At 41.2% G+C, this 15,439-nt stretch overlaps 1 protein-coding gene across 1 annotated transcript in view; it reads left to right on the forward strand.

Annotated features, from left to right (window-relative positions):
* The first annotated feature begins 11,216 nt into the window (after positions 1 to 11,216).
* Positions 11,217 to 15,439, forward strand: part of ERICH2 (glutamate rich 2) — a 30,670-nt gene continuing 26,447 nt past the window's right edge. The window contains exon 1 of the mRNA XM_065880840.1: positions 11,217 to 11,517. The gene's annotated coding sequence lies outside the window, so the exon portion shown is untranslated. The remainder of the gene's footprint in view (positions 11,518 to 15,439) is intronic.

The raw sequence follows: 15,439 nt of genomic DNA on the forward strand, positions 1-15,439 counted from the left end.
AAGATACCACATGGCACGGAGCAGCTAAGCCCGTGTGCCGCAACTACTGGAACCCACGCGCCTACAGCCCGTGCTCCACAAGAGAAGCCCCCGCAATGAGAAGCCCGCGCACCGCAACGAAGAGTAGCCCCCACTCACCACAACTAGAGAAAAGCCAGTGCACAGCAACGAAGACCCAACACAGCCAAAAATAAATAAATGAATTTATAAAAAAAAAAAAATAACCTACTACATCATGAAACAGAAGAAAACATGTCATTGTTATTTTTTATTAAATACAGATAATATCTGTTTAATTAGTACTTTGTATTTATATTCTCCTTTTAAAATATGTTTATAGATCTTAAGAATATACAGTAACATAGCCTACAAAATTTAAATATCCAATATAGAGTATTTTAAAAAGATAAAATAAGTTGCTATATCAAAGGAGGACTATTAAAATATTGTTATATTTTTCTACATATATTTGTTTAATTATTCCTATTAATCACTTCTAATTGTCATTGCTAACTATCTTGTTATTGTTTATTTAAATAACAGCATTTATATTTATGTGCATATATTGATCTCTAACATTCTGTTTTTGAGAATAATTTAATTAAAATTTCAAATAAAAATTAGAAACAACTCCATTCATTTAATTAGACATCATAATTAGATTTTTCTATTTGTTTAACAAAATTGAAATGTATAGCCGGCTAGAAAAAAAAATTTTGAATCTAGCAACCATTATTTTAATAGGAGGTTAGACAATATTTAACACTTTAGAAGATGAGGATTAACTGTAATTGAAATAAATACTTCATGATATGATTTAATAAAATAGGTACTAACTACATTATTTAATAATATATACCCAATCTGGAGGAAATCACATAAAAGTTTTATCTGTAGCTTTTATCTAATGCATCTACTAAAAATTAGTAGTCCCAGAAATCATTCCAGTTACACTGTAAAGAATCAGTGTTATTAACTTACACTGATTTGCTGTTCAAATTCTTTCTAGCTAATGGCATGGCCCTAAGGATGAATACTGAGAAAAGCTAAAAAGATTTGTCAATACTAAATACATCTTAAAAGCCATTTTTAGCATTCAGTATTTTTCAGGAATCCTCTTTGTTCTCCTGAACTCCCCCCAAGAATGCTCTAGGATCTTGACAATAGTCCCAGGGGTGGAGGAGACTAGGTCTTTCAACAAAACCTGTCATCACTTCCACCACTCCACTCTGATATATTACACTGAAAACATATCAGTGTGGGCCAAAATACCCTATTTCTAACGCTAACCACCTTTAACTGAAATATACTTAGAACAGAGGAAGACAGACAATCCAACATGTTTATGACAACTTGCTCCATCATGAAAAATAACTGCCCTTTGGCTTGGCCCAGGAGGCATGTACAGCATGGGGGCCACCTCTGAGGTTTAAGGTGGTTGAGAGGTACGCCTTTCTTTTGTAAAGTGAGAGGAGAAGCAGAAACTTTTTAGGAAAGAGTCCAGACAGATGTTGAGCATCCGGGAGCCCATTCCCTTAACTATTCTCTTCTTGAAAGCAACCACAGTTTGAAGACCACTGGTGCAGGAGAGGGAGAGCAGATGGACATGTGGCATGTGGCATGATGGTAGGGCAGCATTGACCACCCCCTTGTGGTTAACCATAATGAATTTAAAGTGAATCTAGTCATGTGTTTTCCATTAGCCACAGTCGGCTGAGCTGATGCAGAGAGGAAGAAGGTAGAGAATTCGATTTAACCAGGGGTGTGGATTTAACCAAGCATGTAGTTTTGAGAATTTAAAGATGTGATACAGGCAGACAATGAACAACAGAAAAAAAAAAAACAACAGAAAGACAAAAAAAAAAAAATTGTTCAAGAAAGAAAATGTAATCACAATGCACTACTAGATTCTGTAGCAGTACATTTTTCTATAGACTTTAGCTCCTGCCTCATCATACTCTCTAAGACCAGTCTGTCTACCCCCATTCTCTTTGTTGTGGATTTAGACCTTTTCTATTTTTATATGATCTTTATAAAGGTGTTGGCAAGAAGAGGTGATAAATATGTGTGTAGTTTGTCATCTTGAGCAAAAAGTTCTCAAATCACATTTTAAAAGATCACTCCGGCTCTTGGAGAATGGATTTGGTGGAGGAGACAAGAGTGGTTATAGTGACCTTAGGAGAATGTTGCAGTAATTCAAGTAAGGGGTGCTGGTAGTTTGGTCTAAAGTGGTAGAAGTAGACATGGAGAAAAGCACATGGCGTGGAGAATTATTCAGGATGACATGACTTAACTCAGTTATGGACTAGAAATGGGAAATAAAAAAGAGGTATTTGGGGCTTCCCTGGTGGCGCAGTGGTTGAGAGTCCACCTGCCCATGCAGGGGACGCGGGTTCGTGCCCCGTTGCGGGAAGATCCCACATGCCGCGGAGCGGCCGGGCCCGTGAGCCATGGCCGCTGAGCCTGCACGTCCAGAACCTGTGCTCCACAACGGGAGAGGCCACAACAGTGAGAGGCCCATGTACCGCAAAAAAATAAATAAATAAATAAAAGAGGTATTTGTCCAGGCTTCTTGCTGATGGTCATACTCACTAAGATAGTAAACACTGAAGTAGGATAACATTTCTGGAGGAAGATCACTACTATATTTTTAGAGCTGATGAGCTTGAAATATTATTGATATATCCAAGCGAAGAGGTTAAGGATGAACATGCTATATACGTTCAGAGGTAAGGTCTGGAAGGACACATATATTAGCGAGTTGTTGATGATGTTATCCATGGGTAATGAGCCAGATGAATGTACTAGCTCTGTTAGGAAATGAATACATAGTAAGATTGTAATACACAGTAAGAAGGGGGTTGTAGTATAGTGTAAAAAAAAAAAAAAAAGGCCACATATTCCTCTCATCCTGGTTTGCATGACTCTTTACAATATGATTTTGTCTCCTATGAAGAGGTAGACTTTATTTCTCCAGATCTCTTAAAGCTGGACCAGCATTGTGACTTGCTTGGACCGATAGAAAACAGGGAAAGTAATGTTGGGGGAATCAGACCCTAGATATCAAGATGCCTTCAGCTTCCACTCTTCCCCTTGAGACTGCCATGTTTAGAAGCCTAGATGAGCCTTCTTAAGCATAAGTGACAATGAGAGGGAGGTTCAGCCAGCAGCCATCGCTAACCACCGCAAATGTTCGTAAGTTCATGTTCGATCAGCCAGGCCTCAATTTGCTATTAGATGACTTTTGCTGCCTGAGTGACCACAGGCAAGAGCAGCAGAACCCCCCAGCCAAGCCAGACCCAATTTGCTGACCCACAGAATCATGAACAAATAAAATATCTGCTAGGTTTATGCCACAAAATTTTGAGGTTATGCAGCAATAATAGATCACTCACTGATGCAGGAGCCCAGGAAAGAGTCAAGAAATTCTAATATTTAAATTTCAGGTAGAGAAACAAAAGCTGGCCAAAAGAAAAAAAGAGTGGTAGCTAGAGAGATAGGATGAAAATCAGGAAGGTATAGTGTCACAGCAACAAGGAATAGAACCACAGAAACCAAGAGGTGTTTTGTGAATAAGGGAGTATTAACAGTGTCAAATATGACCGAAAGGTCAAATAAGATGAAATGAAAAATTCCTGATGGATTTAATGACAGGAATATCGTGGTGACTCTGACATTTAGGGCAGAGGGAAAATTAATAAGTTCAGGTTTAGACAGTTTGAGATGCCTGTGGGATATTTAAGTGCGTCTGTCCAGCACATAGTTAGATTATATGAGCCTGAAGTCCAGTGGAAAGTTTTTTGTTTGTTTGTTTGTTTGTTTATTTAAAGTAGCCCTTGAGTTGATTCTTTTTTTTTTTTGAGTGCGTTGGGTGTTTGTTGCTGCGCGCAGACTTTGTCTAGCTGTGGCGAGCAGGGGCTACTCTTCGTTGCGGTGCGTGGGCTTCGCATGTGGTGGCTTCTCGTTGTGGAGCACGGGTTCTAGGCGCAAGGGCTTCAGTAGTTGTGGCATGCAGGCTCAGTAGTTGTGGCTCGGAGGCTCTAGAGCTCAGGCTCAGTAGTTGTGGTGCACACGGGCTTAGTTGCTCCTCAGCATGTGGGATCTTCCTGGACCAGGGTTCGAACCTGTGTCCCCTGCATTGGCAGGTGGATTCTTAACCAATGTACCACCAGGGAAGTCCCCAGTGGAAAGTTTAAGGCTAGTCAGCACGTAGGTGATAGAGCCATTAGTGTGGCTGAATCCCCAGGGAGATGATGTGGCGTGGGATCTTGGGGCACACCAAGGTTTTTAGAGGGTCCACACTGGCAGGAAACACTACAAAGAAGCCTATGAATTAGGAGAACTGAGAGAAAGATGTGTATGAAAGCTTAAAGATTAGAGTTTCAGAAAGTAGTGAGAAGTAACTGTGTCAAATGCAGCCTCTGCTCTAGTAAGGCAGGAACCAGAAGGTCCCCGCCCATTGAAGCTGGCACCTTTTACCAGAGCAGTTTCGGCAATGCTGGACAGTGACTGAAAATTAGAAGATGGATGCCGATGGGTAAGGAGACTCGCACAGAGAGGAGAGGGAAAGAGGGAACTTCCAAGGGCCAAGTGTCTTGGTTTTTATTTATTTTAGTTTGTTTTAAGGCTATTTGACTTAAGCTTGTTTATTAATTGAGAGGAAAGAAGTAGTTTTAAAAAAAAAGAGGGTTACACTCTAACGGGATATTTTTTCCAACATCCACTTTTCCAGCTTTCATGAACAATTCTTCTACTTGTACTTAGTTTTTACAATATCACCCTTCCTCTTATAAATAGTTGGTTAAAATTCCCAGATTTGTTTGCTTTTTCCATTAGAATTTTAGGTTAGCTGACTCCTGATTGAGTTGGGGAGAGACAGGGCATTTTTCTCACTTGGAGCTATCTTCCAAATCACAAAGGAAGTATCTAGTATTCTAAGAATTCCCAAATGACACTAGGAAAAGAAGTGAAATTTCCTAGTAAAACTAATTTGAGAAAGGCTATACATTTGAAATCTCCCTCTGAGAGACTGACAAAGTATATTGGACTGACAAAGTCTTCCTCTGAGACTCCCTACATTAAGCAAAACAAACCAAAAAAACAAAAATAAAAAACAAAAAATCCCCACCCTGGTAAACACACTATTTTCCTGGAGAATACTTTTTTCTCTGGTTGTTATTAACACATCAAAAGAATTTCCCCTTAACACCAGTTAGGAAACCCTGCCACAGCAAATTGGTTCTATCTAAATTCTGTGGATTCCTGTAAGGTTTTTACAGTACAGCGGGTCTTCATCTTACCTCTAGATTTAGGGACTCATGTTACCTCAGGGACTTGGAGCCCTCTGTAGACTACCCACAGTGAAGAAGAGTGGTGTCACCACTAACTACCTTGGGGACCTTTTTTGTAACAGCAGGGTAGGGTGTGGAATTAACAAAAGATTGGACTGAGGATAAAGATGGTCAAGGACAGGTCAGCAAGAGACAATGTCGTTAATTAAGGCTAATGAAGTTTCCCACTCTGTGAAAGGATTGGTCATTTATTACAAACCTTCCCAGAAGGATGTGAGTTGAAGACAGGATCAAAGTGCCTCCTTATATGTCTGGAGGAAACAGTCAACTAAACTACAATCACCTTAAATTAAGACACACAGTTGGAGGTGATAACATATTTCGAAGTTCTGATGGAATAAAGAAGAATCAGGAGGGACTTCCCTGCTGGTCCAGTTGTTAGTACTCCGTGTTTCCACTGCAGCGGGCACGGGTTCCATCCCTGGTCTGGGAACTAAGATCCCGCATGCCTCACTGCGTGGCTAAACTGAAAAAAAAAAAAAAAGAAGAATCAGGACATAATGCCCATGGAAATGGGGTGATCCACCTTATGGGTTGAAAAAGGGAAATCTGTGGAGCACAAACTTGTCAGTGTGGCCACGTGCTGTCTTCAGCGTGACTCAGAGAAGAGCAGAGAACAATGGGGTTCAGGTTGGTTCCACTGTGAACTCTGATGGGGTCTAGCCTGAACTGGTGGCCAACCTTCCCCTTCCCATCTTATTGCAGTGATTAAGTACAACTAACCTTTAAAAAAGAAAAAGATTGCTATTTCACGTATATCCTAATATTTAAATTCATCCACACATCAAGAATTGGAAGACAATTATCATTTACACAAGACTTAAAATAACAACGTTTTGGCTCCAGGCTCCCTCTACTGTCTCTGCAATAATTAACAAACATTTTATGGCACTCTCCTGACTAGATTCCAACATTTATGAAAGTCAAAGCAAACATAATCTTGTACAATAATAAAGGATATCCTTAGTATCCTTAGTATGGTAAGCAGGAAGTTAACTATTTGGAGAAAGCTGAAAAATTACAAACTAGTTAATGAAATATTTATATAGACAGAACCATATGAAGTTGGTTGACAATTTTTCATTCACAAATGGCAATTTCATAGGGTTCAACCTTATATATGAACACTTAATCGTCAAAGAATAGTAGGATGTGTGTGTGTGTGTGTGTGTGTGTGTGTGTGTGTGTGTGTGTGTGTTTTGGGGGGGATTATTACCTTTAATAACCTCTACTATGAAATTCCCTAAATACATTGGTTAACTTACATGATGTTTCTTGGCCAAAATTAACTACAGAATATGTTAAATCTAGTGTCTTATAAGAATGTATATGTTATAACTTGGGTTTAGAAAAAAGAAGTCTGCCTTTAGGTTAAAAAGTATAAAGATACAAAACGTTTCACACAGGAAGGTAAATGAAAGAAATGTAGAAAAGCCTTATGTTTACAAGAGGAAAGCTGGAAATAGTTAACATTTTAACTGTGAGAGGAGGAAGCAGGGCAATTTACATATACTTCAAACGATCTCACACTATTGAGAAAACCTGCAAATCCTGCAAAGAATTAGAGGGAAAAGCCAAAGTCAATACACTTCAAATACCCTTGATGTTTCACAGACACTAATGAGAAAGCATCTTCTGGGTAAGTTCACACTTTGCACAAAATAAATATTAATTTTGTTGTTGGTAATTTTCCAAAAAGTTAATATTTTACAGTTCAGAATTTTATTCCTTAAGTTTGCCTTTGAAGCTGGAAAATTGCTTTTTGAAGTTATGTTTTCATAATCCTAGGAATTCAGTCCAAGAATGAAAGATGCCATTAAAGATTTATTTACAAAGATGTCATCAAAACCTTTTTGTTTTTTTTTTTTTTTTGCGGTACATGGGCCTCTGACTATTGTGGCCTCTCCCGTTGCAGAGCACAGGCTCCGGCCCAGCTGCTCCGCCGCATGTGGGATCTTCCCGGACCGGGGCACGAACCCGTGTCCCCTGCAACGGCAGGTGGACTCTCAACCACTGTGCCACCAGGGAAGCCCCCAAACCTTATTTTTATAGTTACTGTTCACCACTTAAATCTTATGCCTAGCATAGTGTGTAATATAAAATAAGCACTCAATAAATATTCTTGAAAGAAGGAAATACCGGAGAGGAGTTGGAAATTTCCGAATTGGAGACTGGTTGAATAAATTATGGATAAATTGTGTTTTATACATACTATATAATGTATAGCCACTAAAAATGTTTTTGAAAACTTATTAAAGACATTGGGGACGTATTAAGACATTGGAGAGAATGTTAAGCAAAGAGGGATGCTAACAACATGTATGCTATCTAATACAAGTTTTATAAAGTAAATATACACATGCACACAAAAAGGCTAGAAGGAAAAATAAAATTATTGACTAAGGTGGTTTTTATTGTTTTCTTTGTTTCTCTTCATCTTGCAAACTGTCTGTCATGAGCATATACTACTTTTATAATCAGAAAAACACTAAATGTTATACATTTTTTATGATGCTCTGCTAACAATTAGGTCTGTGATAAAAAAAAATTAACCATTGGGCTTCCCTGGTGGCGCAGTGGTTGAGAGTCCGCCTGCCGATGCAGGGGACACGGGTTCGTGCCCCGGTCCGGGAAGATCCCACATGCTGCGGAGCAGCTAGGCCCGTGAGCCATGGCCGCTGAGCCTGCGTGTCCGGAGCCTGTGCCCCGCAACGGGAGAAGCCACAACAGTGAGAGGCCCGCGTACCGCAAAAAAAAAAAAATTAACCATTAAAAATTGTGAGTTTAAGATAGTTGTTGTGGGGTGATTCAACATTTTTATAAGTGTGTTTGGCTTTTCCCCTTCACTTTGTTAGAATAAACCCTCACTAGATACATACTTTGGTAATTTATTCAGCGGCCTGAATGCACCAGCCAGAGCTAAGTTGTGCTCTACATTTGAGTATAACACCAAAAATAACTTCTGTACAAAAGTTATAGAGATAGGTGAATTCTTTCTTTTTTTAAGCTTGCCATCCTTTTATTCACTATAAAATACACCACTTATGTCCACATTGCTTAGTCCTCTGCCTACAGGTGTAAAGCTCCAAAGCATCCAAAGGTCTAGGGCCCCAGAAGTGGCCAAATTCACTCAGTGTTTGAGGAACAGTGACATAGAAGCCCACAACTGATAGAAATTATACACCAGTGGTGACATCTAACCACAGAATATTGAGGGGCAGGGACATCTCCCCTTCTCATAATTTCTTTTTTTACTCTTCCAGTTTTATTGAGATATAACTGACATACAGCACTGTATAAGTTTAAGGTGTACAGCATAATGATTTGACTTACATACATCATGAAATGATTATCACAATAAGTTAGTGAACATCATCTCATGTATATACAAAATTTTTAAAAAACAAAAGAATAATGTTTTTTCATCAGAGAGAAATAAAATAACCAACATGAGTTTAAACAGGCCCTGGGCCAGGCACTTTACCTAATGATGTTTAATCCTTACAGCTACCCTGGATGCAGAGATTTTTATTCACATACATAATATTATAGTAAAAGTAATCATAATAGCTAAGCATTATTGATCAATTGTCATGTGCCAGGCTCTGTGTCAGGGGCTTATTTTCTCTCAGTTCATGTTCTGAGCAAGTAGTGTTATCATCCCCACTTTGCACTTGATGACCCTGGCCCAAAATGGAAGCCATATCTCTTTAACCACTTCTCCATGTGGAGAAAATATTTTTATTCTCCAAGGTCATTAAACCATTTTTGTCCCTTCTTTCAGGAACAATAAATAAATAATGAGGGCTTCCCTGGTGGCGCAGTGGTTAAGAATCCACCTTCCAATGCAGGGGACACGGGTTCGAGCCCTGGTCCAGGAAGATCCCACATGCCACGGAGCAACTAAGCCCGTGCACCACAACTACTGAGCCTGCGCTCTAGAGCCCATGCTCTGCAACAAGAGAAGCCACCGCAATGAAAAGCCCGCATACCACAACGAAGAGTAGACCCTGCTCACCGCAACTAGAGAAAGCCCACGCACAGCAACGAAGACCCAATGCAACCAAAAATAAATTAAATAATGAAATCACTACATTCTACAAATGGGCTTGAGCTCTTTGTTGCAGGAAAGAGGGGTGAATAGGAAGTTTAATCAGTTAGATTTGGGGTTTCTTACGTTTCCTTGGAGCAGGACAATGGGAATTGTCAGACATTACCCGTTTATCAACAGTAAGCAAATTCATCAAAACGAATGTTTTAAAAGGTATTGATCAAGAAATATAATGAATTTTCCTTGGCCTTTATTGGACAAAAAGTCTTCAGTCAAACTTAAGATATAAGGGTGTTCCTATAACAGAGGAGGTAGTAGTTTGCTATGTCCTTATCAAGCTAGGGATGTATTTGTCAAGGATTTCACTGAGCGCTCTTAAAAAACATCCATGCTGAAACTTCCATTCTGGCTTTTCCCCTTTGCCTCTTTCCTACCATCCAGGGCTCCAAGGAGATTTAGAGTGAATGGGAACAGATGATTAAGAGAATTTTTTTTTAATTTATTTATTTTTGGCTGCGTTGGGTCATCGCTGCTGGGCTCAGGCTTTCTCTAGTTGCCGCAAGAGGGGGCTACTCTTTGTTGCGGTGCACGGGCCTCTCACTGCGGTGGCTTCTCTTGTTGCGGAGCTCCGGCTGTAGGTGCGCGCGGGCTCAGCAGATTTGGCGCAGGGGCCCAGTTGCTCCGCTGCCGGACCAGGGATCAAACCCGTGTCCCCTGCCCTGGCAGGCAGATTCTTTAACCACTGTGCCACCAGGGAAATCCCAGGAGAATTTTAAAATAACAGAATCTCCGTATACCCTTGGTTCCTGAAATGGTCCACCTGGTTCCATTTTATTAAAATATAATTATAAAATTCACCATTTTTTTAAGCATCTCTACATGTCAGAACTTTATATACTTTATGTCATTTGAGTCTGACAACCATCTACCAAAGTTCATATTCCCAGAGGGCACCTAAGAGGTTAAAGAGCGATTATACCTCATATAGCTATTTAGTGAAATTCGCATCCAGATTTGATTCCAGAAAGTGGGCTTCCTTCAAAACACGGTGCCTAGCAACAAATCGACCCTGGTGACTCCCTGCATCCAAAATGGAGAAAACCAATTCCTTTCTAGAAGCCAAGCTTGAGGGACAATTAGAGTTTTCTAATAGAAATGCTCTCCACCCTCTTCTGTGACCAAACCACTTATTTAAGCAGTAAAACCTTCCATTGGCCAATGTCAATTTCATATCCCCCGCTAGTGGGAGAGGAAGGTCCCTGGTTCTAATCATTTGAATCTCATCTGTGGGGAAACACGTCCAGAGCCCTCCAGGAAACCCATAATCTTTTCAGGGCGACCTAAGGTGGAACAAGTCCTGCAGGGGACATCGGCTCATCCACATCCACGGACAACCCTCTCTCCCAACTCAAGACATCTTTTACTCCATAGGTTAGGTTTAAAACACCAACGAATCCGCCCTGCCTTTTCCCCTCTCCCCGCCATGAATAAGATCAGGTATGCACAACGAAATTCCAATCCCCCTCCATTCTGCCCTTTTCAGAGTAACTGGTGCACATGCGCACTCTCAAGTGAGTGTGTCCGACGGTGTATGCAGTCAATTCTCTGCACGGTAGGACTCCAACCGCCGACCTCTATTGGCCACGGGTCTCTGGGGGCGTACCTTCCTAGACTCCCGGATCATGCTCCGCCCCCGCCCTGCCCCGCCCCTCAGCCCTGCCCCGCCCCTCAGCCCTGCCCCGCCCCCTCAGCCCTGCCCCAGGCTCGCCCCGCCCCTTCCCCCTCGCCCCTACGCAGCTTCCTAGTCTCTTGGCGCGCGCAGTCTCGTCTCCATGGCGACGCGGCGCCTATGGCTCCTAGCTCCCAACACCAAGCCGACCAGGAGCTGGGCTAGCTTTCTGTGTCAAACCTTAAAAGCTGGTCGGCGTGAGAGGGCCAAAGGCGAGTAACAGGCGCCTATTCGACCACGGTCGCCCTCTCACCATCCCAGAGAGCAGCCTGACCCAGTCCTCACCTCGGACTCCCCCAAGCCCGGCGCCTGAGCTCGCAAACTTCTCTGCCTACTCCAGGTTCAGGTTCTGGCGCCCCAACGCAGCCGAGGCAGCGCGCGACGAGGTAGGTTCCGCGCGGCCGGAGGTGCAGCTCGTAATTGGCTTCCTCCTCTGGCTGCAGTCGGGCACTGAGAAAGGGATATTTGTGTTTGGATGGGTGTGATAACTGGGCAGTTTTGACAGAGGTGTCTACACCACCATTCTCTGACCTGCCGAGTCGCACGCGCCAACTCCTACACCCCCCCCCCCAAAAAAACAATGAAAATAGCCACGTTCTTCCATCCAAGGGCTTCCGGCTACTTCCCTCTGTCCGCAGGCACCACCACCCCCCTTTTCTTACTTTTTTTTTTTGAAACTTCTTAATGGCCAATAGGAGCGAGCACTCAGCTGGCTGTAGTTAACACGTCATTACTCCCTAGTCGACTTGCCATAAAAAATTTCTGTGGAATTTGAACAAATCATTTAACCTCCCCGGGCCTTGTTTTCATCTTCTGTAAAATGAGGGGCTTGGACAGCGGATCACTTCTAAGGTCTAGTCTCAGCCTTCTGTGAGATAACGAAATTGACTTGAGATTTCTAAAATCAAGATCCTGGGGTCTTTTGACTACTCAAACTACTCTACACAGTGCCCCTATAGCATTTTAGTTAACACATAGCATCACTATAAATTTATCGTCTGACTTCCCAGAGGGCATAGGTGAATTGGAGGAATCTGTTATGACCCCCAAGAGACCCTGGAAGTTGCTTTTTAAAAATAAATCTGAAAAAGACACTGAAAGTGTCTTTTGATTTGTTTTATTCTCCTAAAAACCAAGTACAATGATCACCAAGTCCACCTTGTTAAATTTTTTTTTCTAGTTGAAGTTTTGTTTTTTTAAATCTCAGGAAAACAATAGCACACTGCTCTTTAAGTGTTAAGAGTTTACCCAAGCTGAACACCTTTGTAGGATTCCACTGCGCCACTCCAGAATTCCAGAGCTTCCTACCTCACCACCACACACATTCAGCACCACCATTTGAGCTCAGTCTTCAATGTTTTCTCCCCCTTCATTGCCCAAGCCAGGCCCAATTATGCACTTAGAACGGACTTCCTTAGTCAGAGTTCAGCTTCCACACTGTCCTTGCTAGGCTGTAGGTAATAATAACAATAGGAATAGGAATAGGAAGAGTTGGAGTGATTATCATTGTAGTAGGAGATAGGTGCTACTGTTATTATTAGCTATTTATATTAACCCTCACAGTAACTCTGTAAGGCAGGTAGTATTGAAACCACTAGGTGGCGTTTGGGGGGCTCCAAGGAGCTCTGGCGCTTTGTCTCCATGAAGAAAGAATTTAGCGAGAGGCAAAGTGATAGATAAGAAGTGATTTATTAGAACAGGACGCCCGTGAGGCTTACAGGAGGGCAGGCGAGAGGGTGCTGTGCCCAGAACTAAGTGAGCTACAGTTTTGTAATCAAAGGAAAAGTGGGGAAGGGGGAGCCCCCCTTCTTCCTCATTCTTGAGTAGGCATTATGCTTCCATCATCAGTTCCTCCTCCATTTTGGGCTGGGGAGTTTTCTTATCCCTGCATGGTCAAACTGAGACTCTCATGGTGCAATGGAAATGAACAAAAAGGTGGTAACATATACTAAAATATGGTAAATCATCTCAAGTTTCAGTATAATGTCACCTTTTCCTTATATGTTTGTTCTTTATGCACGCAGAAGAGTGTGTCCTAAGAATCATTAACTTACTGAGCTCACTGGGCAGGATGTGGGTCTCATTCCACTATTGTTTTATTGTTTTGGGGCTTGTCTCAGGCTTCTGTCGCATGGTTTTGTTGTTAAGCAAACCTGCCTTCTTGAGTGATCATTAACTTACAGGGGTCTCGCATACTTTTTTCTTTACTTGCAGTCCCCTAGGAGGATTAACTATTTAATCACTCTGTCCCTATTTAATCACTCTGTCCCTATCAGTATTTTTATCCTCATTTTACACTTTAGGAAAGTGAATCATAGAGGGATTAAGGAACTTGCTCAAGATCACACAGTTTGCTGGGATTTGAACATAGGCAGTCAGACTCCAGAGTCTGAGCTCCTTACACTATATTCTGCTGTAAAGGAAATATATAAAATTTACAGATAGTCATTTTTAATTATGAATGTAACTGATAGATGATCACTGAAACCATTTTATACACATTTGAGACTATACAATGAAGTATTGCCCTCTGCCTGTCCTATTATGTTTCCCCACTAAGCTCCTCTAGGATGGAGGATGGTGCTTAATCATCTCTGTCTCTCCTCACCACAATTTCAGGGCCTGAGCATGTAGCTGCCTACTTATTAAATCATTCTTTGCCTATTAGAATAAAAAGTAGCTTATAAAAACAAATAGCACAAAAGGATAAAATAATTGCACATGTGGGATGAAAAAATATATCGTTCAGTGTTATAAGAGAAACCTAAAATGAGAATTTTGTGAAATCTGAATTTTAAATATTGGTAACTCATTTTATAAATCAGTTTTCTGAAGCTTTATAGAATCCAAATAAAACCTATTTGGCCCTATTGGGTGCTGGTTAGTGAACACTTACCTGAAGAGTGGGAATATGAGATGTTTTACATTCTGTTTTTGGTACCAAGTCTTTATAATCTGGTGTGCATATCTCAAATTGAACTAATCATGTTTCAAGTGCTCAATTGCCACACATGGCGTGTGGCTACCATGTTGGACAGCAAAACTCTAGTTTAATGTGTACTTTTCCCTTTGCTTTCTTGTTGCCTTCCTTCCTGTTCCATTCATTTAACAGGTATTTATTGAGCACCAGTTTGTGTGACATGGAGTGGATTAGGTACTAGAGTTTTTTGGGTTTTTTTAATGGCTTGAATTTATCTGTTCTTTGTAGCCAAAAAAACTAGCTGAACTAACTAACCCCTCTTCCCTGGGGTTTTGGTTTTTGAGAGAGGCAATTTTTCCTTAAAAGCTAGAGCCCTATCACATAAAACTTAAGAATTGCTGGGAGCCATGTTTTGCATTACTTATGGAAAATCTGTCTGCAGTGAGAGAGAAGAATGAGACCCAGGTGGGGAGAAGCGGAGGTGAACAAGGGAAAGCCCCCACCTAAGCCCTGTCCCCACCTAAGCCCCACCCTCTCCTTGAACACAGCTGTAGCCACTGTGTCCTGACTTCTATGCAGCTTGGGTATTCAACTCATGGATTCTATGAGCCAGGGCATCCCGTTTTGTGCCTGAGCTACCTTGAGCATGGTTTCTGTAACTTGCAACCAAGAGTCCAGGCTCACACAGCTAAGAAGCTAAGAAGCAAGACCTTTCTTTTAGAAATGAGCCCATGATGACCCCCCACCCTGCTGTGACCTGAACCCCAAAGTACATTTTTATTTACATAATACACAGAATTTTTCAAACACGTAATCACATAATTATGCCTTTTCAAATCATTTTGTCGTGTACATTTTTATACTTATCTAATATGTAAATACACTCATCTTCTGATTAATACTACCCATCTTTCTATGTAAGTCTTTCAGTACTTTTTTTCTTAAAATAAATCTGTATCTGCTTTTCCATAGCTCTTTTCTTAGAATTATCCCCCCCAATTCTATGGGCCTTTTTTTAAAATTATAAGAGCATTCTAAAGCCAATTAAATTACTTTGTATCATTCCAATGGTTTTATTCAATCAGTGAATAGCTGAGTACCTTTAAAGTGGTGTAGCACCCACACTCATGGGTAACAGCCAGTTTCTGCTCTCCAGAAACTTCTGGCCTGGTGGTGCATTCATTCCACCTCTCTGTGCAAGGAAATGCACATATTGTATATGTGCATTTCCTTAACGGATTCTTTTCCTCTACCAGGATTCCATGCTTGGCCTTTTCTTCTACATAGGTCATGCCATCCATCCCCACTTTCTCACAGTTATCCCATACATCGTCTTTTCTCTTGAGTTCTAACTCTCTTTTCAATAGAACACTTGATTTCAGTTGACC

This window comes from Phocoena phocoena, chromosome 7 (assembly GCF_963924675.1).
Source record: "Phocoena phocoena chromosome 7, mPhoPho1.1, whole genome shotgun sequence".
NCBI classification, from domain to species: Eukaryota; Metazoa; Chordata; class Mammalia; order Artiodactyla; family Phocoenidae; genus Phocoena; species Phocoena phocoena.